Raw genomic sequence first — 13,649 nt, forward strand, 5'->3', positions numbered from 1 at the left:
TGAAAACATTTCTGCTACCTAACTGCCACTTTAAACTGAGCTTGGGAAGATACAGTAGGTACATTTTCAGATAAACATTTACAGTAAGAACTACTAAAGCAGAACAAGGCACAAGTGCTTACAGAGTATAGTATATTATTACCACTAAACATGTGGTTACAACTTAAGTCATTAACATTTCAATGTTTATAAAGTTTAAACTTGGAAACCATTTGCAGTCCACCTTTACAAAGTCTCTCACCACTCATGATCAGAAAGGTCAGAGATTAGGGTGAAGACTCTTGGGTTCATTTGCAGTCGCTTTTGTTCTTCTTTTCCACAACTTTTGTGCCCTTTTCAGGATTGATGTTGAAAAAACACCTTTAAAAGAAAGAAAAAACATTGAAACTCTGTAAATATTAAGTGAACCTTCCCTCCTAGGTGTCTTCACATACCTTTGCAGGAATTCAAGCACTGATGCCAGTTCAGGGTAGTGAATGTTGAAACAGTAGTAACTGCCAAACATTAGGCAAACAGCAGCGATGAAAGTAGTGATGTCATCGTTCACCATTTACCATAATAATTTTCTACACATTCTACAACACAAATTACTAACTCCATTTAATACAATAGACTAGTTAAAAGGTTTAGATACCCCAAATGCTTAATACTGTCTAATGTTACATAAAAGATGAACATTCTGTTTTGTTGTTCATTAGTCTCATTTAATTTGAGACATTAAACAAAATCCACTAGGTCCTGAACATGCTTTGAATTTCCAGCATCCAAATATCTGGCCATGACCCTCATCTTTTAACACTCATGACAATTATCATACACAACTATTACCTGAGTCTCTCATTATTTAAAGTGTCCACATTATTTAAAGACAAATCTCAAAATTATATATTCAGTGGTAGAAAGGGGCTAAATATGCAGAACATGCTTTAAAAAAAAAAAGCAAATAACGTGCAAGAACTGGGTTAATTTTGATAAGTTTTAAGTTTCAGATTAAAGACATTTATGAACAATAATCACAGAACACAGAAATGCTCATGATCTATGTAATATCGTACAGAATTTAGCATCTAGGGTATCATGCTTCTTAACATGCTTCTTCTTGGTTGCACAAACATTCCTCATGAAGTTCAACAGCCTGTTTCCTTTTCCATCAATGCTGTTCAGGAAGGTCTCTTTAAGTGGTATCCCTGTGAGGTCTTTAAAGTGCACTTACATTCCACTTTCCTGAAACAAAAATGGCCAGTCATGGGTGAGGATTTTCATGTCTATTCCTTTGGTGATATCTTTTCATTGAAAATATGTAGACTTCATGAGAACCTTCACTTCCTCTTCATTCCAGTCAGTTGTTTGTGACAGACTCCTCATCTTCTCTTTTTTCAACTGATTACTCTCAGCAGTTTCACTGAGGGGCATAAATCGAACTCCCCAATCGATGCAGCCGTATGTATCCTGGACTGCAGCTCTTTTTTCAGGTGTGACTTCCTCAGTGTCACATTCCTCTGTATCATGAATGCGGTTTTTTATTTTTGGTGTGCTGGTCCTTCTTGCATTTTCGACCCTGACTTGAAATTGTTTGACCAAGGAGTAGTATCCAGGACCAATCACACTCTGTTCAATCACCTCTTGCAAAGACTTTGGATATTTAGCAACCACCCTTTTGGCGACCTCCGTTAAATTCATCCTACTTGAACAAGTACAAACTTCCAACATTGCCGCAACAACAATCCTTTACCATTCACACTAGGAGGGGAGGTGTTGAGAGATGAGCATGAAAAACTCTGGGACAGAAAAGATCCCAGAGATGAACAGACTGTTTGCTTTGGGGTTTCAGAAATTTGTGCTGTAAAAAAAAAAGTCACATGTACATTCAAACAAAATGAAAAACATCATCATGGTCTTTACAGTTGAACAGTTACTTAACAATCACAATAATTTGTTTGCTTTACTGTTACATAGTGTTGTAATGTAACGGAGTACAAATACTTTGTTACTGTACTTAAGTAGAAATTTCACATATCTGTACTTTACTTCGCTATTTAAATTTATGTCAGCTTTCACTTTTACTCCACTACATTTCCTAGATAAAATGTATACTTTCACTCCGCTATATTTCCACTAAGCATCTTCGTTACTCGTTACTACAAAATAAAATTAGAAGAAATGTGTGTGACTGCAATAAGGGAGGTTTGGCGAATCACTGCTCCTAGATTGCATTGCGCACGTCCGCACTCTCTACGGAGAAGCACAGTCACGCGCAGCGTGCACGCGCAGTCAGAGCTGGAGGCGCAGTGCACGCGCAATCAGAGCTGGAGGCGCAGTGCACGCGCAATCAGAGCTGGAGGCGCAGTGCACGCGCAGTCATCGCTGGAGGCATTTATCTATAACGATAATCGGCTGAAAGCCGCAAATACGGCAACCAAAAGCAGTGAAATGTCACTATTCTTATTACCAGAGTTGTAGCACAAACAAAATATTAATGCAAACAATCCATTCAATACTAAATAAAAATAACATTTATTGATTTGGTCTTTGTCTTGTGAATATTTTTTATTAATGACTGCATTCATTGGACACACTGTTTGTAGAGAATGCACACATACATGAACTGATTTGATTCAAGACTGGCATCATTACATCATGCATAAGATTTTGGTGTCCACTTTTGCCATTTTAAATAATACCATAACTTTTGGCTTACTATGTAGTCATATAATATATAATATAAAACTCTTCTTGTTTTAAATTCTCTAGGGGAAGTTCGTTCCACCACCTTGGTGCCAGTACAGAGAAGAGTCTTGTAGTATACTTGCCTCTTACCCTGAGAGATGGTGGAACCAGTCGAGCAGTGCTGGTAGATCGGAGGGTGCGGGGTGCAGTGCGAGGAGTGATGAGGGCTTTGAGGTAAGAGGGAGCTGGTCCATTTTTGGCTTTGTAGGCCAGCATCAGTGTTTTGAATCTGATGCGTGCAGCTACCGGAAGCCAGTGGAGGGATCGCAGCAGCGGGGTGGTATGAGAGAACTTTGGCAGGTTGAAAACAAGCCGGGCAGCTGCATTTTGGATCATTTGCAGAGGACGGATTGCGTTCATAGGTAGACCTGCCAGCAGTGCATTGCAGTAATCCAGTCTAGAAATGACAAGAGACTGAACAAGTACCTGAGCAGCCTGTGTGGACAGAAATGGTCGAATCCTTCTAATGTTGTAGAGAAGAAACCGACATGAGCGAGTCACATTAGCAACATGAGAGGAAAAGGACAGTTGATTGTCCATGGTTACCCCAAGGTTGCGAGCTGTGGCTGAAGGGGAGATCAGATCGTTGTGCAAGGATATAGCAAGATCATGACCTGGGGATGAATCACCTGGGATGAAGAGCAGCTCAGTTTTGCTAGGATTAAGCTTTAACTGATGAGCAGTCATCCATGATGAAATTTCTGCCAGACATGCAGAGATCCGGTCAGAAGCTGTGGCATCTGCGGGTGGGAAAGAGAAGATAAGTTGTGTATCATCAGCATAGCAGTGGTAAGAGAACCCATGTGAGGAAATAACTTCACCAAGAGAGTGAGTATACAGGGAGAAAAGAAGAGGACCAAGTACTGAGCCTTGTGGGACGCCAGTGGAGAGTCTGCGTGGAGCAGATGTCACTCCCCTCCATGTTACCTGATATGAGCGTCCTTCCAGGTAGGAAGCGAACCATTCCCAAGCTGATCCGCATATCCCAAGACTCCTGAGGGTGGCTAAGAGAGTCTTATGGTTGACCGTATCAAACGCTGCTGAAAGGTCAAGGAGGATAAGGACAGATGAGAGATTGGCTGATCTAGCAGCATGTAGTTTCTCAGAGACATCTAAAAGGGCTGTCTCTGTGGAATGAGCTGCTTTAAAGCCAGACTGGTTGGGGTCTTGGAGGTTGTTCTGTGAGAGATAGACAGACAGTTGATTAAAGACAATGCGTTCAAGAATTTTTGAAAGAAACGAGAGAAGTGATACCGGTCTGTAGTTACTGATGTCTGATGGATCCAGAGCAGGTTTCTTCAGGATGGGAATAACCCTTGCTCTCTTGAAGGTAGTTGGTACCTGACCAGATGCTATGGATCTATTGGTGATAGTTGTAATGAAGGGCAGAAGGTCTTGCGAGATGGTCTGCAGCAAAGTGGAAGGGAGTGGATCCAATGGGCAGGTGGTAGGATTGCAAGACTGGATGAGTTTTAGAATCTCTTCTGCTGTTACAGTTGAGAAATGTGACAACAAAGGTGTAGGGGAGTCCATACTCTGAGATGTAAGTGCAGTCGGGGCTGAAGTGAAGGTCCGGCAGATTTCCTCAATCTTCTCCTGGTAGAAAGAAGCAAAGTCTTCTGCAGTCAGGGAGGATGAAGAAGGTGGAGCCGGGGGGTTGAGCAGAGAAGAGATGATGTTGTGGAATTTCCGAGGGTCATGTGAGGAAGCTTCAAGCTTTTCCTTGTAGAAGGAAGTCTTGGCAGAAGTCACATCTGAGGAGAACTTGGCCATGAGTGTTCGGTAAGAATCAAGATCTGCATCAAGTTGTGATTTCTTCCACTTTCTCTCTGATGATCTTAGCTCTCTTCGATTGTTGCGCAGCACATCTGAGAGCCAAGGAGCAGAACAAGAAGTTTTCTTGGGTTTAGTGGACATAGGGCAGAGGAAGTCCATAGTTGAGGAAAGAGATGAGAGGAAAGTATCTGTGGCCGAGTCCAAGGGCAGTGAGGAAAAAGACTCAGGATCAGGAAGGGAAGAAAGAGTGCCAGAAGCTACAGAAGAAGGGGAGACAGAGTAAAGGTTGCGGCGGGTTAGAGCGAGGGGGTGAGAGGTAGTTTTAGGTAGGGTAGGGAGAGTGATGGTAAAGGATACCAGGTGATGATCAGAGACGTGTAGTGGGGTAGCAGTCACGTCTGTAGCTGGAGAAGGACGGGTGAAAACCAGGTCCAGCACATTGCCTCCTTTGTGTGTGGGGATGTAGCTGTTGAGTGTGAGTGTGAATGAGTCAAGAAGAGACAGGAGGGAAGAAGAATGTAGCTTGTCAGAGGGGAGGTTGAAGTCACCAAGCACTGTCAGGGGGGAGCTATCAGAAGGGAAAGCACTAAGCAGTGTGTCCATTTCTTCCAAGAAGTCACCTAGGGGACCAGGAGGGCGGTAAACAACAATGATAACAAGGTTAATTGGAGAGGTAACTGAAATGGCATGGAATTCAAAAGAGGATATGGTTAAATGAGACAAGAGGAGAGGTGTAAAGCATCTCACTGAGGGCTAAAACCCCTAAAGATGAAACCCTAGAACCGCCCCTGCTCTTATGCCTACAGAAAATCACTGAAATTTTACTTTTTACTTTTACTTCAAATACTTAAGTACATTAAATATCAGATACTTTAAGACTTTTACTTGAGTAATATTCTAAAAGGTAACTTTCGCTTCTACCAAAGTCTTTTTCTAGTACAATACTTGTACTTTTACTCAAGTATTGCGTTCTTCTACTTTATACAACACTGCTGTTACTGTATAATAAACAGAAAATAAAGTGTATTAAATAGAACAAATAACAAAGGTAATTGTTACTTTTAAAAAGAAAAGTAATAAATATGTCTGACCACTGAAGACAGAGTTTACCCCAAAATGAAAATTCTGTTATTATTTACTACCATTTATAGTTGGAAGAATGACAGTAACCAAAAAGACCTCATCCCTGCTTGGTTACTGACATTCTTCCAATCATCTTCCTTTGTGTTTAGCAGAACAAAGAAATGTATACAGGTTTGGAACAAACTGAGGGTGAGTAAATAATGACAGAATTTTCATTTTGGGGTCAACCATCCCTTTAAGGTTTTTGTAACGGAAACAAATACATGGACTTCAGTGTTGTAATGTAACAGAGTACAAATACTTCGTTACTGTACTTAAATAGAAATTTCACATATCTGTACTTTACTTTGCTATTTAAATTTATGCCAACTTTCACTTTTACTCCACTACATTTCCTAGATAATATGTATACTTTTATTCCATTAATTTACGGAAAAACTAAGCATCTTTGTTGCTCGTTACTACAAAATAAAATCAGAAGAAATGTGTGCGACTGCAAAAAGGTAAGTTTAACAAATCACTGCTCCTAGATTGCATTACACAGCTCCACACGCTCTATTTCAGCATAATGTTCAGCACAACTGAAACCGCCATGGAAGCACCTACTGGAGGACCTCCCGTTATCGTAGACGACCACCCCAGCGATAGTGTTGAACTCAGTGAACAGGGTGAAGAAGATAACTTTATACACCCGTGGCCGTATTTTCAAGAAATGTTTCTGTACATTGGAATGAAAGATTCTTCCTACTGGATGAAGTGCCTCTTATGCATACCGAAAATCACTGCAATTTTACTTTTTACTTTTCCTTCAATACTTAAGTACATTAAATATCAGAAAAATACTTTTGATACTTAAGTACAGTAAATATCAGATACTTTAAGAGTTTTACTTGAGTAATATTCTAAAAGGTAACTTTCACTTCTACCAAAGTCTTTTTCTAGTACGATACTTGTACTTTTACTCAAGTATTGCTTTCTAGTACTTTATACAACACTGATGGACTTACTGGTCTCCTTTAGAACAGAAATAAATTTCCTGGCTTGAATGGGCCTCAGTACAGCTGCCAGATCTGATTCCTCAAGAAATCTGAAATCTCTTGGGGTCTCCACTCCAAGTGATTTTAAGGTGTCCTCAAGAGAATTTTTTGTTGCGATTGGGAGGTCAGTTTTTCTCATATCTTTGGTTTATTTATGCGGATTATTATTTAGAAAATAAAGATCAACAATCATGTTCAGTGACATCACACTGTGCTTTAATGGAATTACGCTTTTTTCATTCATCATATATGATGTTAAAGGATAGAAATCTGCCAGGTCATTGATTTTTCATACAATGCATTATTTCAGTCTGATGTTTCAATTCATGCAAATGGTATTCAGGAATGAACTCTGCTACAAACTTTCTCAGCAGAAAATGAACAACTTCATCTTTTATTAGAATAAGTGCAAGTTCTCCAAACTCTATTAAATCCATATTATGTGTTACAATTAACTGGCCTTGTTTGTATAACGTACCCCTGTACATTACTTCTGCTGAGACTTTGGTATTGTTCTCTGTAAATCCAAACTGCCTCACTGCATCTTTAACAGAACCACCATACAGCTCTGGGTAAAATGCAGTGCTGTTTTTTTTCCCTCAAAATTAGATCACACAAAGACCCTTCTGACAGATAGGCCTGGTACATTTGATACCTTTCAGAGAGAGTGAAGCACAGGTTTTTATAATTCTATAGTTCCTAGCACATCTTTTAAAGTAACTGTGCTTAGTCTCAAAGCGCATCATCCACAACCTGATCAAAGGACCAAACATTAAAATCAGTGCAGGGTAGTGTCGCAATTAGTGATGCTTAGGCTTTAGTCTATATCCTGGAAAGAGAGAGAATCTACAAGCAAGAGATTCTTGGATAAGAACATCAAGGTATGCAACTTCTGGCAATGAAATGTTCTGGGCACAAATCACCTTTACAATGTCTTTTAGCTGGCAAACATCATCCATGGGCTCTTTCACCTTGTCAAATATGATCACAGGAAGAAGTCTTAAAAAATTCCAATTCTGAATAGCCTGACCAGAAAGCTTTACTCCATTGGAGCTCACTGCACATGGCTTACTCAGTGCATCAGATGCACTGTATTTAAATTGCTTAATGCTATTTAGAATTGAATAGGTGAACCACTTTTTCTTCTTGACTTCAGGAAAAGGGCTAAATCATAGGAAAGAAAACCCTCAAAAATGTCATGGCCTAAACAAGGTGGCAAGGAAGTAATTCAATGAATTAAAAATTGACTCAGATGTTATACCTTCAATGTTTTGTTGTCCCTTAGACTGTAAAACGTCTACTGCAGAATTGTAGTTTTCAGGAGTGCGCTGAGGCCCACATGCATTTGGATCTGTTTAAAAATCCCTTCGTGATATACGACAAAACCTGCAGAAATATTCAGAAACACTAACATTTCTTTCAATCTACCAATACTACAGTATGAGACCCCAAATTGTCCCCTGCAATGCACAAAACAATCCCTTTAACGTTTTCCTCTGCCACAGTTATTCCATTGTCTTCCAGGTCTTTTAAGTCTGCAATTAGCCTTGAGAAAACTTTGTCATGTCCAAAGTGTTTGAAGTCTTTTTCTCAACACAGAACTACAAGTGCCATGTGGTCTGTACTTCATCTTATATGAGGTGGTAAATTAGCCAGAGACAGATATACAGCTAGTACTTTGTGCTTGCTTTTTGCTGAACCTAATGGGTTCACCACCTCAAAAGAATCTTGATATAGAATTTTTATAAGTCAGACTCCAATAAACATCTCAAAGTGTCTTTCAAAGGAACATAGTAGGCAAACCTCTGTGACCTTGTTTCATCTATTCCTAAGTACAACTTTACAGGTTCTGTGTATCTGAACATTTTTTTAAAAGCCTCTGTTCTTGAAAAATTGGTTCTCATTGGTCCTTCATGACTACTGCTGAGTAGGTCAGATTCCTTCATAACATCACATATTCTACCAATGTGCTCATCTGTTAACTTGAAATCACTTTTCAGAAATGCACTCAATTTATTCAAAGTATATGTCTGTCCCAGTTCATGTATGCTCTCCATCTCTTCAACAATATTTTGTATAGTTGATGCTGGCAGAAGAAACTGCCCTTGTAATTTCAAGAAGAAAAGACAAATATTTCTGAGAAACAGGTCATTGAAATTTCCACCTTCATCACTGTTGCCCCCATCCGATTAAAGAAAGTTAGAGACAAAACACCTGCACTGTGGTATAATAGTCATACTCACACCCTCAAAAGAGAAACTCGTAACCTCAAGCAAAAGTGGAGAAAAACTAAATTAGAGGTTTTTAGAATTGCGTATAAGGAAAGTATGTCCACTTATAGACAGGCTCTAAAAGCTGCTAGGGCTGAACACCTGAGCAAACTCACAGAAAATAATCAGTTAACTCAGTGCCTTACAGAGATAAAAGATTTGATGAGCTGTAATTTTCTGTTGCTAAACTCCAATAAGACAGAAATATTACTTATCGGTCCAAAAACCAGTACACAGAAACTCTCACAATTCAACTTCCATTTAGAGGGATGTACTGTTACTAGTAGCTCGACAGTGAAAGACCTGGGTGTTATATTAGACAACAAATTGTCTTTTGAAAATCATATCGCCCATACTACAAAAACAGCCTTCTTCCACCTTAGAAATATTGCCAAGCTAAGAAAAATCCTGTTATATATCTGTATCTGATGCTGAGAAGCTAGTTCATGCATTTATGACCTATAGATTGGATTATTGTAATGCATTACTAGGTGGTTGTCCTGCTAGGTGGTTGTCCTTAATAAATATGCTACAGTTAGTCCAAAATGCAGCTGACAGAGTTCTTACTAGGACAAAAAAGTATGATCATATAACCCCAATTTTATCATCTCTACACTGGTTACCTGTTACGTTTAGAATTGATTACAAACTGCTGCTACTTACATATAAGGCTCTTAATGGTTTAGCTCCCATGTATCTAACTAGTCTTCTAACACATTACAATCCTTCACGCTCTCTGAGATCACAAAACTCAGGACTTCTGGTAGTTCCCAGAATATCTAAGTCTACTAAAGGTGGTAGAGAGTTTTCATATTTAGCTCCCAAACTTTGGTATAGCCTTCCTGATAGTCTTCGGGGCTCAGACACACTTTTTCAGTTTAAGTGTAGATTAAAAACTCATCTTTTTAGTCAGGCGTACACGTAATACATCCCATAATAATATTGTGCACTATTACATCAGACTTGCACATTTCATGAACAGCAGATTTGTTAATCTGTCTCCACTGCTTCTCTCTTTCTACCCATCCCAAGGCACCTGGAAATTGTACCAGCTCTGATCGTCTTCCATGCGATGAAGATTTTGGACCTCCACTGAAATGAGCCCGACTCTGAAAGAATCCTGAGGCATCTAGAGATCTACCAGCTCCAGTTGGACTCTGCGATACTAAAGAGGAGATGTGAACTCCATGTGATCGTTTGCATCAATACAACATTTTTTTACTTTATATTTATAATCACACCCTCCAGTGTCACCCATATGAGGATGGGTTCCCCTTTGAGTCTGGTTCCTCTCAAGGTTTCTTCCTTTACCATCTAAGGGAGTTTTTGCTTGTCACTGCTGACTGAGTCACCTCAGACTTGCTCATTGGGGATAAATACAAACATACACATTGTGAACTAAATATAATATTAATCTTGAATTTTGCATTCTATTAATCTTTATATTATTCTTTATATTAACCTTTTGTTCTATGTTTATGTTCTGTAAAGCTGCTTTGAGACAATGTCAATTGTAAAAAGCGCTATACAAATAAACTTGAATTGAATTTAGAGCTTCTGATTAAAATCAGACTTTTACAAAGACATATGTGCTCAGACAGACCTTTCTGCTCAGTATGGTTCTAAAGCAACAATTTTTCCTATACTGTATAAGTGTTCCTAATAAAAATGACTGGTGTATTTATGTATACAGGGTGAACTATAAATACATTTTAATGACTGTGTGCCAGTGAGTGATGAATTAAATTGTTTAATTAAAACAAATTGAAAAACCTTTGAGCTTTGCTTACTGTGAAAATGCTTCAGCGTGTAATAGTATGTGTAAATCTGCAATATTAAGATCTGGGCTTTGGGTATTTTTATGCATGGCAACTGACACGGACTGGGAGTATTCACATCAAATTAAATCAAATCAAATTTTATGTGTCACATACACATACATACAAGGTACGATATGCAGTGAATGTCCGATATAAGAATTAGAAATAAAAAAAAAATATATAAAAAAGCAAAAAATAAAATAAAATAAAATAAGAATGAAATAATAAAAAAGTATAAACTATATAGAAAACTATATAAGAAAACTATATAAAAATATGAAAATATAGATGAAGAAATAATGTATATACATATGCATAAATATACATATACATAAATGTGTTTGGTTTTTAAAGATGTCCTTTAAGTGTCCAGGTGCAGTATGGTGTGTAAATAGTGTATAAAGTGGCACTGTGCTGTGCAAGTCCAGAGTTAACGTGTCCTTAGAATGTCCATTTGAAGTATGGTGTGTAAATAGTGTATGGAGTGTATAAGGTATATAAAGTGGCACTGTGCTGTGCAAGTCCAGAGTTAAAGTGTCCGTGCAAAAGGGGGAGGGGGCTGCTAGGTCCTGGGTGTCTCCTGGTTTAAGATCTGAATGGCCTGCCGGAAGAAGCTTCTCCTCATCCTCTCTGTATTTGCTTTCAGTGAGCGAATTCAGCCTTGCAGCGTCAGACACATTCCATGGCATACACCCTTAACAAATTTGTAAAACCACTGACCACCTACTGTAATGTACACTCACTGACCAATTTATTAGAAACATCTGCTCATTTACGCAATTATATAATATCCACTCATGTGGCAGCAGAGCACTGTATAAAAGCATGCTGATAAAGGTGAAGAGCTTCAGCACCCTGCTGTTCACATTAAACATCACAATGGAGACAAATGGGATGGTTTAGGTGAATAGGCATATAAAAGGTGACCCACACACAATTCTATAATTCTAAATCAAATCACGCCATTTCTTTAATCCACAAGTGAAATTTTGCGATTGTCCTTTAAATAAATTTTTAAAAAAAGCTTATTTTTACTCCATTCTGTACAATTAATCTCACTCCTTGTTCTTTGCCTGATTGTGAAATGTAGGATTAACCTCTGGTAAAGCTAGATTAAGGAGAGAATTAGTCCCTGATTATCAACATGTACTACTGCTTTGGGTTTACATCGTTAAAGATTCTAGTTTATATTAAGTTAATTCTGCTAGCAGCTAGTGCTAGGATTTATAGGGGCTGATAGTGACCCTCAGATAATGATAAACTAATACTTTTAGCTGTTTTTCATAGTATGTTGTTTAAAAAGTACATTTATCTTATAGCATTCTAATATTTCTCTACTGTTTCCATTTTGTAGGTAATAATCATATGATACCAGAACAATAGCATGGTTGAGACAGAAAGATATGCTTTAGGAACAAGTAAGTAAGATTGATTTCAAACATTTAGCCTCCTTTACCATTTACACATCTTTGTGTATAATTTAACATGTATATTGTTGTCGTCTAAGAAGAAATGGTTACATGACTGGACAGGTCAGCATAACGCTCCTAGACAGGTGTCCTCCAGCAATATGCTACCCAACAAGTTTCTTTGTGGCCCTGGAACAAATGCCACAATGCCTCGTAATAAAAATATGTGCCTTTTTACGTTTATGTTGATCAGGGTACTCATGATGCGGGTAACTGCTGTCTTTACCTGTATCAGTTGATAGTGTTGCCCCCTGAGCTGTATGTGTGGGTCACGATACATGCCCACTGGACTATATGGGATCTTCAGTTTTTAAATGGCCAGTACATTCTTCTGAGGACAGAAATGAAAAGAAACAGATTGAGGGTTGGAGATTCAAGCACTTTCAGTTAAGTCTTGGAGTGTTTTCAGTCCCCCTGCTGATGTTGAACTCCTGGAGAAAGATGAACATCCCTTGCATGATTCTTGCTCTGGCCGCAGTATGGAGATGAGTAGGTAGTCGCTCTTATAAATGCTGGGGTTTGCTTCATTGTTAACATGTTGCAAAATAGCACTCAATAACTAAATAATTCAATAATTTAATTGTCTTATGCCTCACATCATTGGTTAACAAACAGATATTACCACTAGGATTTTGGCTCTTTCCTTGTATGCATCTTTGTTAATCCCTTAGTCACGGTCAACTTCACCAAGTTAGGCATGGCATATTGCTGTGTTCCTCAACATAACTACTAAAATTCTCACTGTCACTAAAGGTTGCTTGAAAGGTATGCAAATGACATACAACTCATGAGAGAGAGGACCTTTGGAAATAGCCCCACCAGACTAGCCAAACAAAACAACTAAAAGCGAACCATAGGGACTGGCTTAACCACTTGGCATACTACATGGAGGAGTGCACTGCCTTTACTGATCACCCTTGCCTCTTCTCTGTTACTGTTCAGGAGCCACCAGTACCCACTGAGGTGCCTACCAGCAAGTGGCTGTTGAGCGTTTATGAGAAGGACATCATGGATCATATTTAGACCAACATTACCTCAAAGATTGGGAGCATTTTATTAATGGATTCAACAAAAAAGTTAGAAGCATGTTGCTTGATGCTTTTACACCAGACACATTACTTTCGTGTAGCATTGTGATTATGTACATGCTATGGAATGTACAGTTAATAATGCTTTGTGTGAGTATTGTTCGGCCATGCCAATGGCACTGCAAAGTGATTGTTATCTGTTGGCAAGGAGAGAGGAGAGAGAAATGCATTTTTATATTTTTTACTCTGTACTTAATATACAGTACCTGCTTACAGTCTCAATTTCAATTTATAGCCTTATTTCTCAATAGGAAACACTTCAAACACCCTGAATTTTCAGCTGTATCTCCTGGAATGCCTGTGCAGGTGGAAGCAGGACTGGGAATCAGCTTCCATCCTCTCTCCTCACCTATGCAGAGGCGGTGGTTCACTGTTTTAA

This window comes from Tachysurus vachellii, chromosome 8 (genome assembly GCF_030014155.1).
Source record: "Tachysurus vachellii isolate PV-2020 chromosome 8, HZAU_Pvac_v1, whole genome shotgun sequence".
NCBI classification, from domain to species: Eukaryota; Metazoa; Chordata; class Actinopteri; order Siluriformes; family Bagridae; genus Tachysurus; species Tachysurus vachellii.